This window comes from Ambystoma mexicanum, chromosome 8 (assembly GCF_040938575.1).
Source record: "Ambystoma mexicanum isolate Mex_15411 chromosome 8, UKY_AmexF1_1, whole genome shotgun sequence".
Taxonomy (NCBI): domain Eukaryota; kingdom Metazoa; phylum Chordata; class Amphibia; order Caudata; family Ambystomatidae; genus Ambystoma; species Ambystoma mexicanum.
In genome coordinates, this window is record NC_090929.1 from 1,562,355,099 (window position 1) to 1,562,369,753 (window position 14,655).

Genomic DNA, 14,655 nt, shown 5'->3' on the forward strand with positions numbered 1-14,655 from the left:
ACTCATGCATGGGAATTCAGGGAAGGGCCCTTAAATGATTATTGTCGCTAAAACCAAGCATGGGAATTGGGGCAGTGCCCTCAAAGGATTAACCTTCTTCCTAAAGGATATCTCAGCAAGAGGTAATGGGGCCCATCCACCTCCTATTCAATTGCCCACATGTGTGGAGTACCCCAGCTTTTTAGTCTGCTCACTAACATAGCTGTTTGGTGTTTTGGTGAAATGGGCACCTGTTTTTGTTAGAAAAGTCAGGTGTTCCAAACGATGTTGGAAAAGATCTGCTTGAGATGGTATTGTTTTCAAAGAAAAGGAAAAACGTTTGGAAAAACAAATGTTCAAATTGTTTTTGTCAATCCACTCCAAAGGTTACACACATAAAGAAGCAGTTAAGTTTATTACAAAATTAACACAAGTTTTAACTTTTAATTGGGTATATATAGTTTTTGGTACTGAAAGTTGTATTAACAACTTTCAGTACCAAAAACTATTTTCCAGCAAACAGATTCTTCACTTATTTATTTGTTCAGTTTGTGAACTGGTTTTATTTTAAGTTTCAAAATGTTGCTATGTTAACGCATGATCAAATAATCTTTCAATTTGTCCTTTTGATTAAAATAAGTAATTCTGAAATCATTAATGTGTCTTTTTTCAAATGTTCAAATTGTTCCTCGCCAAATAAATTTAGGTTTATTATATCAAAATCATCCCATCATAATCATGGTTCTGCTCTGTATCGTCCCAACCTTTTCTCCAGCTCCACTCTGATGTAGCGGGCTTTATGTATTCTACTCACACAACATCAACACATGAACAAAGTGTCATGAGAACAGCAATGTTCTGTGGAGCTCTATGAAATCAGTGCCCGGCGCAGACCGGTCTTGTTGGATGGCTCTCTCCTCTCATTGTCCGTTTTGTATTGACGATCCTCATATCTAATTATCGTGAATTCTTTTGTAGCCTTGATGTGCCTGTGTAGCCCCACACAAGTCTTCTTCATGGCCAATGATTCCGTCAGTCACCTTCAACATCCTCACATTTCAGATCAGCTCTAACCATCGCTCGACTTGGTCACCGTTTTCACTCTGAATCCCATTATGTTTCTATTTCCATTCACATCAAAGCACAAGACTCCTCTTTAGCTCCCCGGTGGGAGCAGTAGGCAGTCAAGGTGCTTAGAACGCAGTTATTATCCACCAGAACAATACCTGCGTTCGGAGCAGTCTGAGAGCTGCACGTACCTCACCACTGCCATATTGCCTCCAGATGAGCTCCCATTTAGTCCAGGCCCCACCAGCCCTTCTTCTCCCTCCTTCTCTTTCTCCCTGAAACAAGCCCCACACTTACCAGCATGCCCTAATCTAGTGCTGCTGCTATGGAAACCTAAAAGGGGGTTGTTTTTCAAACACCCTTTTCATGTTTCTATATTGGCCAGGTTGCCTTGTAATTGTTTTCCTTCTACGGGTGCTAATGGTCATATGAACCCAGTGGAACCGTCAAGCCCATGTTAAGCACTGTCACTTCGCTCAGGGACTGAAATTGGGCTATGGGCCTGTTATGAAGACGAATGGGACTCAGGTAAGTCTTTATATAGGTTGTTTATTTAAGTAACAGGATGAAAAGACCCCCCACAACTGAGGACCCTTCTGCTTCAGTCCAGAGACACCAACTGCCAAATATAGAACATTGAGAACAACATAAAGACTTGCAGGCTGGTTCTATGACATCACTAGAGCAAAGTGAACCAAATTAACATAGCATTCCATTTCATGCTTACCATGCAGCACTACTCTTAATAAGCAACTTCACAACACATCTCCCATTTTTTTTAAAGATGTGTGTGTATACAAAAACTAATTTGCGTCACCACATCTCCTCACCTCTGACTCTCCTCACCTCTGACCTCTCTTCGCAGTGGCAACTCTACTTTTGTTCCAAACCTGACCACCATCTACTCGCACTGCACCCTTCATAACTGCAACTACCCTAACTGGATCAGAGTATAATGGCTCTCCCTTCCTCTTTACCACACCCTTTTTTATCCTTACCCAGTCACCTCGTTCCACATGCAATTCCTTTCTTCCTCTCTTCTTTTTTCCCGCATGACCCACTCACTCTTCTTTTTCTTCAAGACATTCCTCACTTGATCAATAACCACATCCGAATCTCTGCCCCTCCCTAACCATGGAGGACATGCTATAGAGGACGGTTTTCGACCCCTCATTAGTTCAAAAGGACACAATCCAGTAGTTGTGTGAGGTGCCATGCGCAAAGTCCACATTCTGTTTTGAATGGTCACCAACTTGTCGAAACCACACTGTTCACCCATGCGCACGCCCTCCATCACACACCTATTTAACCTTTCTACCACTCCGTTAGTTTCAGGATGGTATAATGCTGCCCTCTTATGGGCTACTCCACACTTCTTTAAATATGCAGGAAATACACCTCCCACAAATTGAGTTCCATTATCCGTGAGAACACTTTCAGGTAAACCTTCACTTGCAAAAATTTCCTGCAACACCTTCACCATGTTTTCTCCTGATATTTCACGGACAACCTTGAATTCTACCCACCTGGAAAATAAATCAACCACCAGAACCACATACTTTCCTCGTCCATAGCCCAGCTCAACCGGACCTAAAATGTCCATTGCTATTTCACTCCAAACCTTGGTTGGAACACCTACATCAATAAGAGGTTGTTTTCTAGCCTCCACCCCCTTCCCACTCTTGATGCAAAAATGACATTCTACCAGGCGATTCTCAACCTCTTTGTCAAATCCCGGCCACCAATAATCCGATCTAAAAACCCCCTTGGTTTTGGTAATACCAATATGACCACTATGAGCTAGGTCAATAATCCTTTTCCGTATACCTGCCGAGCAACTGCTCTCTCCCACCTGAACAGCACACCATCATTAACAGACAGTTCATCCCTAACCTCCCAATAAGGTCTTTCCTCCTCGACCAATTCAGATTTGTTGGGCCAAACGGATGTCAATATATAAGTAATTACCTTACTAATTATTTCGTCCATTCTAATCTCCGCCAACCACTCTTCCTTAGACACAATTCCTTCAGTGTTCACAAACACCATTTCCATTTCCATCTCCTCAATTAACCCTTCCTGGGTTGCAACTCTCACCCTTGAAAGATTGTCTGCTAACATGTTCTCCTTCCCGGAAATGACCTCCATAGAAAATGTGTGCGCTTGCATCCTGGTAACCCACCCGGCTACCCTGCGTGACACCTTATCCAAACCTTTACTTTCGAAAATAACCTTTAAGGGCTTATGATCCGTGCGTAAAATAAATTCCATACCCCACACAAAATTCCTGAACCTCTCAACTGCCCAATAACATGCTAAAGCTTCCTTCTCAAGAACGGAATACCTCAACTCTGCACCTTTCAACCCATGTGATGCATGTGCTATCATTTCTTCTGAACCATCATCCTGTTTCTGTGAAAGTACTGCACCCAGACCATCATCGCTGGCATCTACTGTGATAATAGAACATCTCCTCGTGTCAAAACATCCCAATGGCCGGGCCATATCAATCTCTTGTTTGATCCTTGCAAACTCCATATCACACTTTTTGTTCCATATAAACTCAGCACCCTTTTTTAGAATCTTCCTCATTTCCAACACCTTGGATGCATAATTCATGACAAAATTTTGATAGAATTCCGTCATGCCCAAAAATGAATGCAGTTCACTTTTATTGGTTGGCTTCTCAATCACCTTTATCGAATTTACAATGCTCTCCTTGGGTTTCACCCCTTCATGTGAAAGTTCATGGCCTAAGTAATCAACTTTGGAAACCGCAAATTTACACTTTTCTTGCCTCAACGTGATTCCTCTCTCCTCAAAGATTCTCCAGCGTTTCCCCACATACCAAAACATCATCTTGGAAGCAAAACACCCCTTTCACACATCTGAGCAACCGATCCATCACTTTTTGAAAAAGCAACGAGGCCGATGCCAATCCAAAAGGCATCCTTCTAAACTGAAAAACTCCCTTGTGAGTGATGAAAGCAGTAAGTTTTCTACATCCCTCCTCCAACTCAATCTGGTGATAAGCTGAGGCCATACCCAATTTTGAAAAGAATTTCCCCCGCCTAACCATGGTCAACATTTCACACATGTTAGGCAACGGGTGCCTATCAACCATGACGCATTTGTTGAGTTCACGCATGTCTATGCACAATCTTAGATCCCCTGAACTCTTTTTAACAACGACTACCGGGGACACCCATTCAACACCACCTGCCTTCTCAATTACACCCGACTGTAACAGATTCATCAACTCCTTCTTGACCCCTTCTCTTAAGGACAAAGGCACTGGCCTGAGTTTAGCAGCCACGGGTGTACTATTTCGCTTTAATACGATTTGGTGTATAAAACCTTTCACTTTCCCCATGTTTCCATTGAACACACCTCTGTGCTCTTCTACATATTTGCATGACCCTACACATGGTCCTGACACCTCAAAGACCTGCTCGTCTTTGTTGGGATCTAGCCTGATGGCAAGATTTTTCTGCTCCCTCCATCCTAATAAGGTCTGACCCCTTTTCGTTATACAAACTTGCCATTACATTTACGTCCTTTGAACTCAAACTCGCACCAGACATACCCCAACAGGTCAATCTTATCTTGATTATAACCACCTGGATTTATATCAGGTTTAGATAGGCCGGACACTTCTCCTTGCATGCTCTTCTCAAATACATTTTTAGGCACTAAGGTAATTTTAGACCCAGAATCTGCCATCATGGATATCTCAGGGCCATTCACTTTAACTAATGCATACGGACGCTCACAATCATCCATGTTTTCACTCTCCGACACAACATTAACAGTGTTAATAACAACACTCTGCATTGGAATAGACATTTCCTCCTCAGACGATCTTCCATCTTCTTTCACATATGTAGGGGAGGAGTGGTCCAAAAGACCCCCCCTTGCCTACATCCCCTCCCCAGGTGAGGGCCATGGCTCATTGGGCGTCCCCTCAGACCACCCGGGCCCAGGTGGTGGAGGGTTCACCTGCTGAAGACATTGCCCACACGTATTGAATTTAGCTAGGCCCAGAAACCATTTTGTCTATCAAAGATGGTGTGAGCTCAGCGCACTGTAGCGCGGCCCCCACCCTCGGAGAGTTTCAATTATCCCTGTCGCCGCAGCACTCTGGCAGATCCACTGTGAGCCCGTTCCCACGAACAAGACAGACATGAGCTAGCATAAGATACTAACACTGCAACATTTCATTGTCCACAGTGTATCACTGCTCCCAGCATGACCCGGTCAGCGAGGCCTGGGTGATGGGAAGAACTGTAGAATGGTCATCCGATAAAAGCAGAAAAATACCCAAATACGAATGACAAAAACTACTTGTAATACGTGTATCCTTTCCATAAAACTACTTCTACTAAAGAAACCTGTAAAATTGTGTAATTATTGTAAGAAACGCATGTTTACATGACACCAGCAATGAAGGACCCATACCCCTGCAGGGGTGTGCACATGATAAAAAGCATTCCGGGGGATTATTCTCTATATGTATCATTGAAAACCGTACACCCCGCGGTCCCGCGCCATAACTGAACTAATGCTGCTAGAGTACAGGGGAGGACGAATGTAACTATACATAAGACTCGTGCGAAAAGACGCGGGCAAATGCGCCAGTCATGTGTACATGTCTACAGCCCTTATATGCCATTACCGCCGCGTACAATGGCGGGTCTCGTTCTCTATGCTCCACCAACCACACTACTACCTCACGTAATGCAAATATATATGCATGTTACTAAATGCTGCAGTTTTTAAAACATAATGTACTAGTAAGGTGCTCAGACTGGCTATATTCTAGAGACATGTAGTGAGTTGAAATGTATGTTTTCAAGTGATCCAAATGAGTATTATAAGAATGTTCAAATGTTTATGATGTTCTCACCAAAAGTCGGCAACACACGAGAAAAATACCTTTGTGAATATGTGCAAGGCCATTATCCCCCCCCCCCCACCCTGCAAAGTCTGCCAAATAAGAGAGCTGAGGCCTGCGCCACGCTGCTCCACCTCCCCCAACTAGGCTGGAGCCGCTTCAAAGATTTGTAGTCCCCGCTACAGCACCCAAGGCCACGGCCTGCCACCTGCATTATTTACAGCCCAGCAGTAAACCTCCGCTTGAATACACAAATCCAAGGCGCCCCCTCGTAAACCCCACAACCCCCCGGAACACCTCACACTTATGACCCGGTGCAACGAAGACACCCAATACTGTGGCAACACACAACAGCCCATTCATAATAACTTCTAACGAGACAGAAAGACATGTACCGCCCGTCCCATGCCCGGAGACTTAGCCCCACGACCTATGGTACCGGTCAAACAGGACACTGGTAACCATGCACGGATAAATCACCATCAAACCCCTCACAAGGTGCATTCCTCCTGTGTTGCATTAACCTGTAGAATAACCTACTGATAGATTTACTAAAGAAGATAACATTGCAATGACTGAATGACTGCGGTGTGCATGGCATAGGGCAAATAAGTCAGGAAAAGACATTCATCTCTGACACTGGCCACAATGGCACAACAACACCGCCCGGATGAACTCAGCTGACCTGCCAGGCCCAGCCCAAACCACGAGGCTGACCAGTGACGTCCTCCAGCCAAGGCCAACCACATCGCAGCAGCACCTATAGTTAGTCATCGCCACCCAATCCCATTGAACTTGTGCCCCTTATAGTATGTAGGCACTGATGACGTTTTTTGTAAATATATACGCCTGTCTTTGCTATTGTCAGACAGAGCGCTCTCGGAGTTTGCAGAGTTCTTTGCATGCCCTATTCTGATTGATAAACTCCCATTTAAGCTCACCCGCACTCTGTCTTGGCTTTATTCCCGACTTGGGAGAGTCCGTCATTGTCTCTCATTGCGGGGAGGATAGTGCTGGCTGGGGACGCTTGCCTTCAGTGGTGACCCCGAAAGCGTGATTAATATTATTATTATTTTTTCCCGACCTAACATTACCGTCCCCTTTTGGCACGAGAATCACCGGTCAAAAAGGGATACGCACGGTGCGCCGGCTCCGGGAGGCTGCCCGCCAACGGCGACCTGTACACTAAGAAGTGCGCACTCAATAGAGAGAGGGTACGGGATCCCGGTTGAAAAATCCCCTTTGAGTACCGCTCGCCGGAGCCGGGGCTGACTGTTGAGCGGACGGCAACACTGCCTGGACGGACCCAGTTTCGGAGACTATCGGTTCAAGACGGGCACGTGAGTATCGAGTGCGAGCGATCGTAAAGGGAGTGGAGGAAGAAATCTAGGTCAGAGAACGAAGAGGGGTAGAAAAGGGGGGTACGCAGATCTACTAAGGATCATCCTAAACTTTCTTTGCTTTTTCTTTGCATATGGCCATTAGGATTACGAGGTGAATAAGAGATAAAAATGACGGGAACCTAGCTCCGAAAGGGGGTGGAAGGCGGCGCCGCATAGTGCTATCTTGACTAGTACTGGGAATATATGAAGAAGTCGATAATAAGATAAAAGTGTCTGGCAAAGGGAGACACGGAGAATATATTAGTGACTGCTATTTCTTCTTTCTATTCTTTTCTTTAGGGGTGCGGGGGAAAAATAAAAGTGAGATCAGTACAAAACGTTAGGGAGAAAGTAAGAGAGAGAGAGTCCTACTAGAAGAGGGAAGAGCAGACCAATATATATATATATATGCGCATCCATATATCTGAATAAGACGGACAGGGACAGCCGGCTAGGGAGGAAAGGGAGGGCAGCTTGAATTGTGAATAGAGTGTTACAGAGAGGTGTGTGCACCTCGTATGCGTCAGAAGACAATTTGGTGCTGTGGGTGTGTAAAATGGTTATAAATGTATAGCAATTGAATGGTCATGGTAAGTGTGGCCGGATAAAGCTTCTTGAAGACAAAAATGACAAGGTGAAGTGAGTGTGTACCTTTTTGATTTCCAGGTTAATATTGTCAATATCACTGATGGTTTGCTCTTGTATGTGCCCCCCCCCCAAAGAGAATAGAATAGAGACTGTGTACAGCCAGTTTTGTATTGCGCAGGCAGGGGGAAGAGCACAAAGGAGCCCATTATTGAATGTGAAGTAGAAGACGAAACCCATATTGGTAATAGGTTTACATTGTAATTGTGGACACACAGAGACACACAAGTACTAGGAAAACACAAAGATGGGGGCCGAAACACCCTTATCACATATCTGTAAGAACCTACCAGGGAACGCGGAGCGAATTAAGAAATATCATGACCAATGGATAACAGAGCTGAAAGGAGAGGGGTTACCCCAGATATGGCCCGAGGGGGGGTCATTTGATAAAAGTGTTCTGGATATGGTGGCCACATGCATTTGTTTGAAATACAAGGGGAAGCAGTTGCACAATAGGAGGGAAATATTAGATCTCTGGAGGTTATTTGAAGAGATACCACCGCCTAAAGCACCAGCATCAAATCCTGACCTACCATCCACCACTGACAATCCACTGATGATACAGAAAGATGCTAAAGAATCGTCAAATGTAGAGCCACAAATAGAGGTAATAAGCTTGTACCCGATATTAAACAAGCCTGTGCCCGCAGAAGGGTACAGTGACCCCACGTATGTCCCTCCCCTGACAACTACTACACCCCACCGGCCAACGGCACCCCCGCCATATGAAAGTACAAGGGAGCGAGCCCAGGCAGGTACACAAAGGGTGGACATAGAAAAGCTAACAGATGATTTACAATCAAGACTCTCAATAGCGAAAGATGAGCTCGCAAGGATAGAAGACATATGTGAACAAACAGCACTTAATGCAGCAAGATCAGGGCGCACGTCTAGAGCGCCGAGTGAGAATAGAACACTTGAAGACGGGTGGAAAAAAGGTGAGATACTGTTCAGAATTGAGGAAGAACCGACACGAATAATCGAAGTAGGGACACGAGAGGGAGGTATTGATAATGAAGAAAGGCCTATAGGGGACAGAGAGGAACTACTATGTGATATAAGGGACGATTTAGAAGAAAGCGATAGGTTGAGCATGGCAATGGGAGGGGGAAGTGAAGGGGTGGATGGTACATGTTCAATGAGAGCACTGGATGATGAGTGGACGGGGCGATTAAGGAACAGGGTGGGGAAAATGGCATCACTGGGAACCTCAGCAGCCAAAACGGGTGTAGATGCAACGACAAAAGGAAGGCTACAGCTTCCATTGATACATAGGGGAGGAGGGAGGCCGAATTATATCCCATGGGCTCAGATGGATAAAGCCAATTTATTAAAGCTATTGCCCCCGTTATCGAGAGGGGCAAGTAAGTGGATATACGCCTTTGAGAAACACACTGCTGGGGTACCCCTAGCAATAGGAGATGTGAAGAGCTTGCTTGTATCAGCAGTGGGGGATCAGGCTGATAGAGTATGGGTCAAGGCCGGTTTCCCGGGAGTAACATTAGACTGCGACCGCCATGACGGGGCCTCCTTTAACACAGTGCGTGCAAGGGTGTGGGATGCCTTGCGAGAAACGTTTCCAGATACGCCAGACTTACAGTCAGTAATGCAGTGTACAATGAATGACGGGGAGGAGGCTATGGATTACATTTTTCGGGTCCAAGAGATGTGGAGAGCAGAAACGGGCACGCCCTGGTATCAATCGACATCTTTATTTTACTTCATTATAAAAAGAGGGCTCCCAAAGGAAGTGCAAAAGGCGCTCGACAAGATAGCAGGTATTGAAGCGAAGGGATGGCCTGAGATTCAGAGCATAATAGTACACCATTGTAAGCGAATAAAAGAAAGGGAGAAGGAGGTGGCGCAGAAGAGATTGCAGACGAAGCAAAACTAGTGCAGACAAAGTTGGTGAAGGTCGCAGCGGCTGTAGCCGCACTCCCCCACAGCAGGGAGGGAGATGAGGAGGAGGAGGGGCTGGTAGCAATACAAGGTAGGATGGCAACTAATTGGGCTGGAGCAGGACAGCGGCAGTGGAACGAGCAGGAGCAAGGCGGAGGTCCGCAATGGCAAGAGTGGACCCCTCGAGGGGGACGAGGTGGGTACAGGGGCCGAAGAGGAGGTGGACCGGGGTACGGGGGAATGGGAGGAAATGGATGGCAGGGCCCTAGAGGTGCACAAGGGAGTTGCTGGAACTGCAGAAGATGGGGGCATTACTCTAGGGAGTGCAGAGCCAGACCCAACAACGGGTTCCAAGAGGTAGAACAGTATGGCCATCCCCACCCGGGGAGCCCATATGGTCTTCCAATGGGACAACAACAACCGAGAAACCCAGGCCAAGGTAATAATGAGCAACAACAGGGGCACCAGTATAGAACACAGAACCACCCACAAAACAATGACAACATGCAGTACACGCCAGGCAACCCTTTTGCGACAACAGCAAACGGGGCCCCCGCACCAGCACCTTACAATGGAGTGTCAGTAGTTTCAGGAAGTGTCTTTAATGAAGGGGGGGCTGTCATGATCTCTGCTTCCAAAAGATCAGGACTTGCCCGACTCCCTTGGAAGCAGACCCATAACCCCGGTTCCGAGTGCCAGCCAGTCCCAATTGGGACCTTTTGGACCCTGTCCTGGCGCCAGTGGCACCAGGCTCATAAAGATGCCCAGTCCCAGCGCTGGAAGCGCCGGGCTCATAATGCTTGGGTGGACTTACCTGCAGCAGACCATGCTGCTTACTTACCTGCCAGTTGAACCCCTGATCCTCTTCTGTTTGGGACTACTTTTCCTGTTGGGTGGGGCAGGAGCCACTCCCTAGGTTCAGAACACTGGAACTCTTCTGGAAAGCAGGAACTCTTTTCTTACCTAGGCGTGGCTGTGGAAGGAGACACCTAAGCACTACAGGAGGCTATTTAAACCACACCCGATGGATGAATCTTGCTTTGTGTTATTCTGCATTCTCTGCAGCAGAACGCTCATCGTGTCTTCTGCTTCTGATCCTGGGCCTAAGGGAACAAAGGCTTACCATTCTGGAATCCAGTCTTCAGCAGCACCTGTAAAGACAAAGAAAGAACAGGTTAGCACTACGGTCTTCAGTGGCAGCGCATCTCTTACCTGGTCCATCGGCTGTCACCAACGCCTCGCGCTGCATTCTGGCATCTGAAAGACAAAGGCTTACCTACTCTTCGCACGCTCCGGAGGCCTTCGGCGCTGCATCCCGCATCTGAAAGACAAAAGAAGGTGCATTTAAAGACATTGGGCAACTTTATTACTCACGTGCCATTACTCCTTCCCACGCCGAATCCAGTGGGTATTCCAGCACCCTTCAGCTTCTCTAAAGCTCCGAACTTGTACCTGCAAGATAAAAGGGACAGCTAGTGCGCATCGTGAAGCAGGCTACAAGCGCTTACTTACGTGCTTCCAGGCGCTTCTATTCATCACGCGAGTTCGATCCTCAACTCTCATCAGCCCGCCATCCGCCATCGCCTGAACCCTGCAAAACAAGAGATATCATTACAAAAGACTTTTAAGACATTTGAAGTGCCCAGAACTTACCGTTCGTGCAGTTAACGACGGACAGCAGTCCTCTGAGGTCAAGGGGCCTGCACCCTTATCCAGTGAAGAAACTGGTTACGGCACCCTGCCCCGAGGCAGATGGAGAGCTCGGCGTTCACTTACCTAAGGTGAGGGCGTTAACCTTTGGGGTTCTACAGGAGAAGAGAAAGGGAAGAGGAGAGAGGCACCCAATAACCCCAGTTCATTAATCCCATATTTTCTATCTGCAGACATCTTACTCTTCGAGTCAGACATACAGTGCACAGAGGTCCAGCCCAAAGAGCCAACCGTGTGTTACACATCACCTTTGAAGATACGGCATTCACCCAGTCAAGACCGGCGCCTCTGCGGGAATCAGGTGAGCGTTACAGAACACAAAGCCTACCGCAAAACTCCCACCCAGGCGCTATGGAAACCTCGGATACCGACCAGCTAGCCCAGTTACTTGGGGAACTAAGAGCAGAAGTGCATGCAGCCCGTCAGGAAACGAATGCTCTAAGAAGGGAACTGATTATTTCCAAGGAGGGAACAGACAATCTCGCTAGACAATTGCTACAGTCACAAGCCGGACAAACTCCGTTACCCGCATCAGGGGCAAATCTTCCTTCAACATCCTCTACGAACCCAGTGCAGATCAACCTACCTGGGAATGTACCTCTGGCTCCGCCCGAACGATTTTCTAGTGACCCAAAGAGGTTTGCAGTATTTATTAATCAGTGCCGGTTGCACTTCTTATGCTGGCCAGCAGCCTTTCCAACTGATCAAGCTAAGGTAGCTTTTGTGCTTTCGTACCTTAGTGGCAATGCGGCAGACTGGTCGATCCCTCTAGTTAATCAAGATGATCCGGTTCTCCATGATTTTCAAGCTTTTCAGCTCAGTATGGAAAAACTGTTTGCAAGACATTCACAGGGGAAGGCCTTGGACAATGAGCTCCTTTCATTGCGACAAGGTAATCAAGACCTTTTGGCTTATATTGCGTCTTTCAACAGACTGATAGTGGAAACTCGATGGCCTGAGAACAAAAGGATTACGCTGTTTTATAGAGGTCTACGTGGAGAGCTCAAAGATGTGTTAGCCCAAGTAGTGAATCCCCCGCAAGACTGTTCGGACTATATTGACTTAGTCGTTCAAATTGACCACAGACTGCAGAACAGGAAGGCCGATCGTTCCAAGTTTGATGCTCGAGTATTTTCCAAACCACCAACTCCTACCAAAGGAGTAGACTCCGGGAAACCCATGCAAATAGGGGGCCTGAAAGGACCACTGACACAAAAGGAGCGGGAAAGGAGAAAACAGCTGCAATTATGCCTCTATTGCGGAAACTCGGGGCACTTTCTTCGAGACTGTCCGGTGAAACCAGCCAAGAAGGCAGTAGGAGCTGCAGTTACCAGGGTCACAAACTCTGAGCAGGGAAACGACCTCGCCCGACAAGAATAGAGGTCCTCTTGCCGAGCGTTAAAACCAGTTCCGTGACCTCGCATTTCGTGATACCTATGGTCCTCATTAGCCCTGAACATCCAGATCGATTACATGCGATTGAAGCTTACGTCGACAGCGGTGCCATCGGCAATTATGTGGATCATGAAATGGTTTTGAGGATGAATCTGACTCTTTGTCCAAAGGCTGTAAAGGACGTCATTACTACGGTGGATGGTACGGAGATAGCCTCCGGACCAGTAACGCATACCACCCAAGAAGTGACGCTAGTAAGTCAAGATGGACACCATGAGAAGATCGTGTTCGATGTGATCAAGGCCCCTCAGTTCCAGATTATTCTAGGAATTCCTTGGTTAGAGAAGCACAATCCTCAGATCGATTGGCGAGCAAGAACGGTTCAGTTTCCAGAATGTGTCTCTACTTGTCACCCTCGACCTGGTGTTGCACTGGCAGCAATTTCCTCTGAGGCTCCCCAGTTACCTCCTGAATACCTAGAATTCCAAGATGTTTTCCGGAAGGATCAGGCTAACTCTCTACCTCCTCATAGGTCTTATGACTGCCAGATAGACCTGATACCGGGATCTACTCCTCCTTGTAGTAGAATGTATGCCCTCACCGAGCCTGAGAATCTTCACCTCCGACAATACCTGGATCAATACCTAGCGAATGGGTTTGTTCGTCCTTCCAAGTCCCCTGCTTCCTCAGCTTTGTTCTTCGTTCCAAAAAAGAAGGGGACCTTAGAACTTGTATAGATTATCGCGCCCTGAACCAGATCACCGTTAAGAATAGATATCCGTTACCTTTGATCCCTGAACTCCTGGACCAAGTCAGAAAAGCATGCATATATACAAAGCTGGATCTTAGAGGAGCCTACCACTTGGTACGAGTAAAAGAGGGCGATGAATGGAAGACGGCCTTCCGCACCAAGTATGGGCTATTTGAATATCAGGTCATGCCCTTCGGACTTTGCAATGCCCCGGCCGCCTTTCAATATTTTATGAACGATGTCCTCAGAGAGCTCATAGATGTGTGTGTTGTTGTTTACATTGACGACATCCTCGTTTATTCTTCATCGGAAACTGAACATCGGAAACACGTGAAAATGGTCCTCGAGAGATTGCGTCAACACAAACTTTTCGCTAAGTTGGAAAAATGTGTTTTCAACGTGACTGAAGTTGAATTCTTGGGATTCATATTATCACCTAGCGGAGTGCGTATGGATTCAAAGAAGGTCGATGCAATTCTCAAATGGCCATCGCCATCCTCCGTAAAAGGTGTTCAAAGCATGTTAGGCTTCGCTAACTTTTACCGCAGGTTTATCCCCGAATTCTCTCGAATAGTCCAGCCCATCACCGCCTTGTTAAAGAAAAACAAACGTTTTGAATGGTCTACCGAGGCGGAACAAGCTTTCCAGAATTTGAAGACTAGATTTATCTCTGCACCAATCTTAAAACATCCTCGCCCAGAACTCCCCTACATCGTTGAAACTGATGCTTCGAGCCTTGCCATGGGGGCAGTTGTATCACAAAAGGACCCAGTAACCAATCAGTTGCATCCCGTGGCATTTTGGTCCCGCAAATTCTCGCCTCCTGAAATCAATTACACTATTACTGATAAGGAACTTCTAGCTATCAAGTCCGCCTTTAAGGCTTGGCGGCATTATCTTCTGGGGGCCCGACACACTGTTACTGTGAT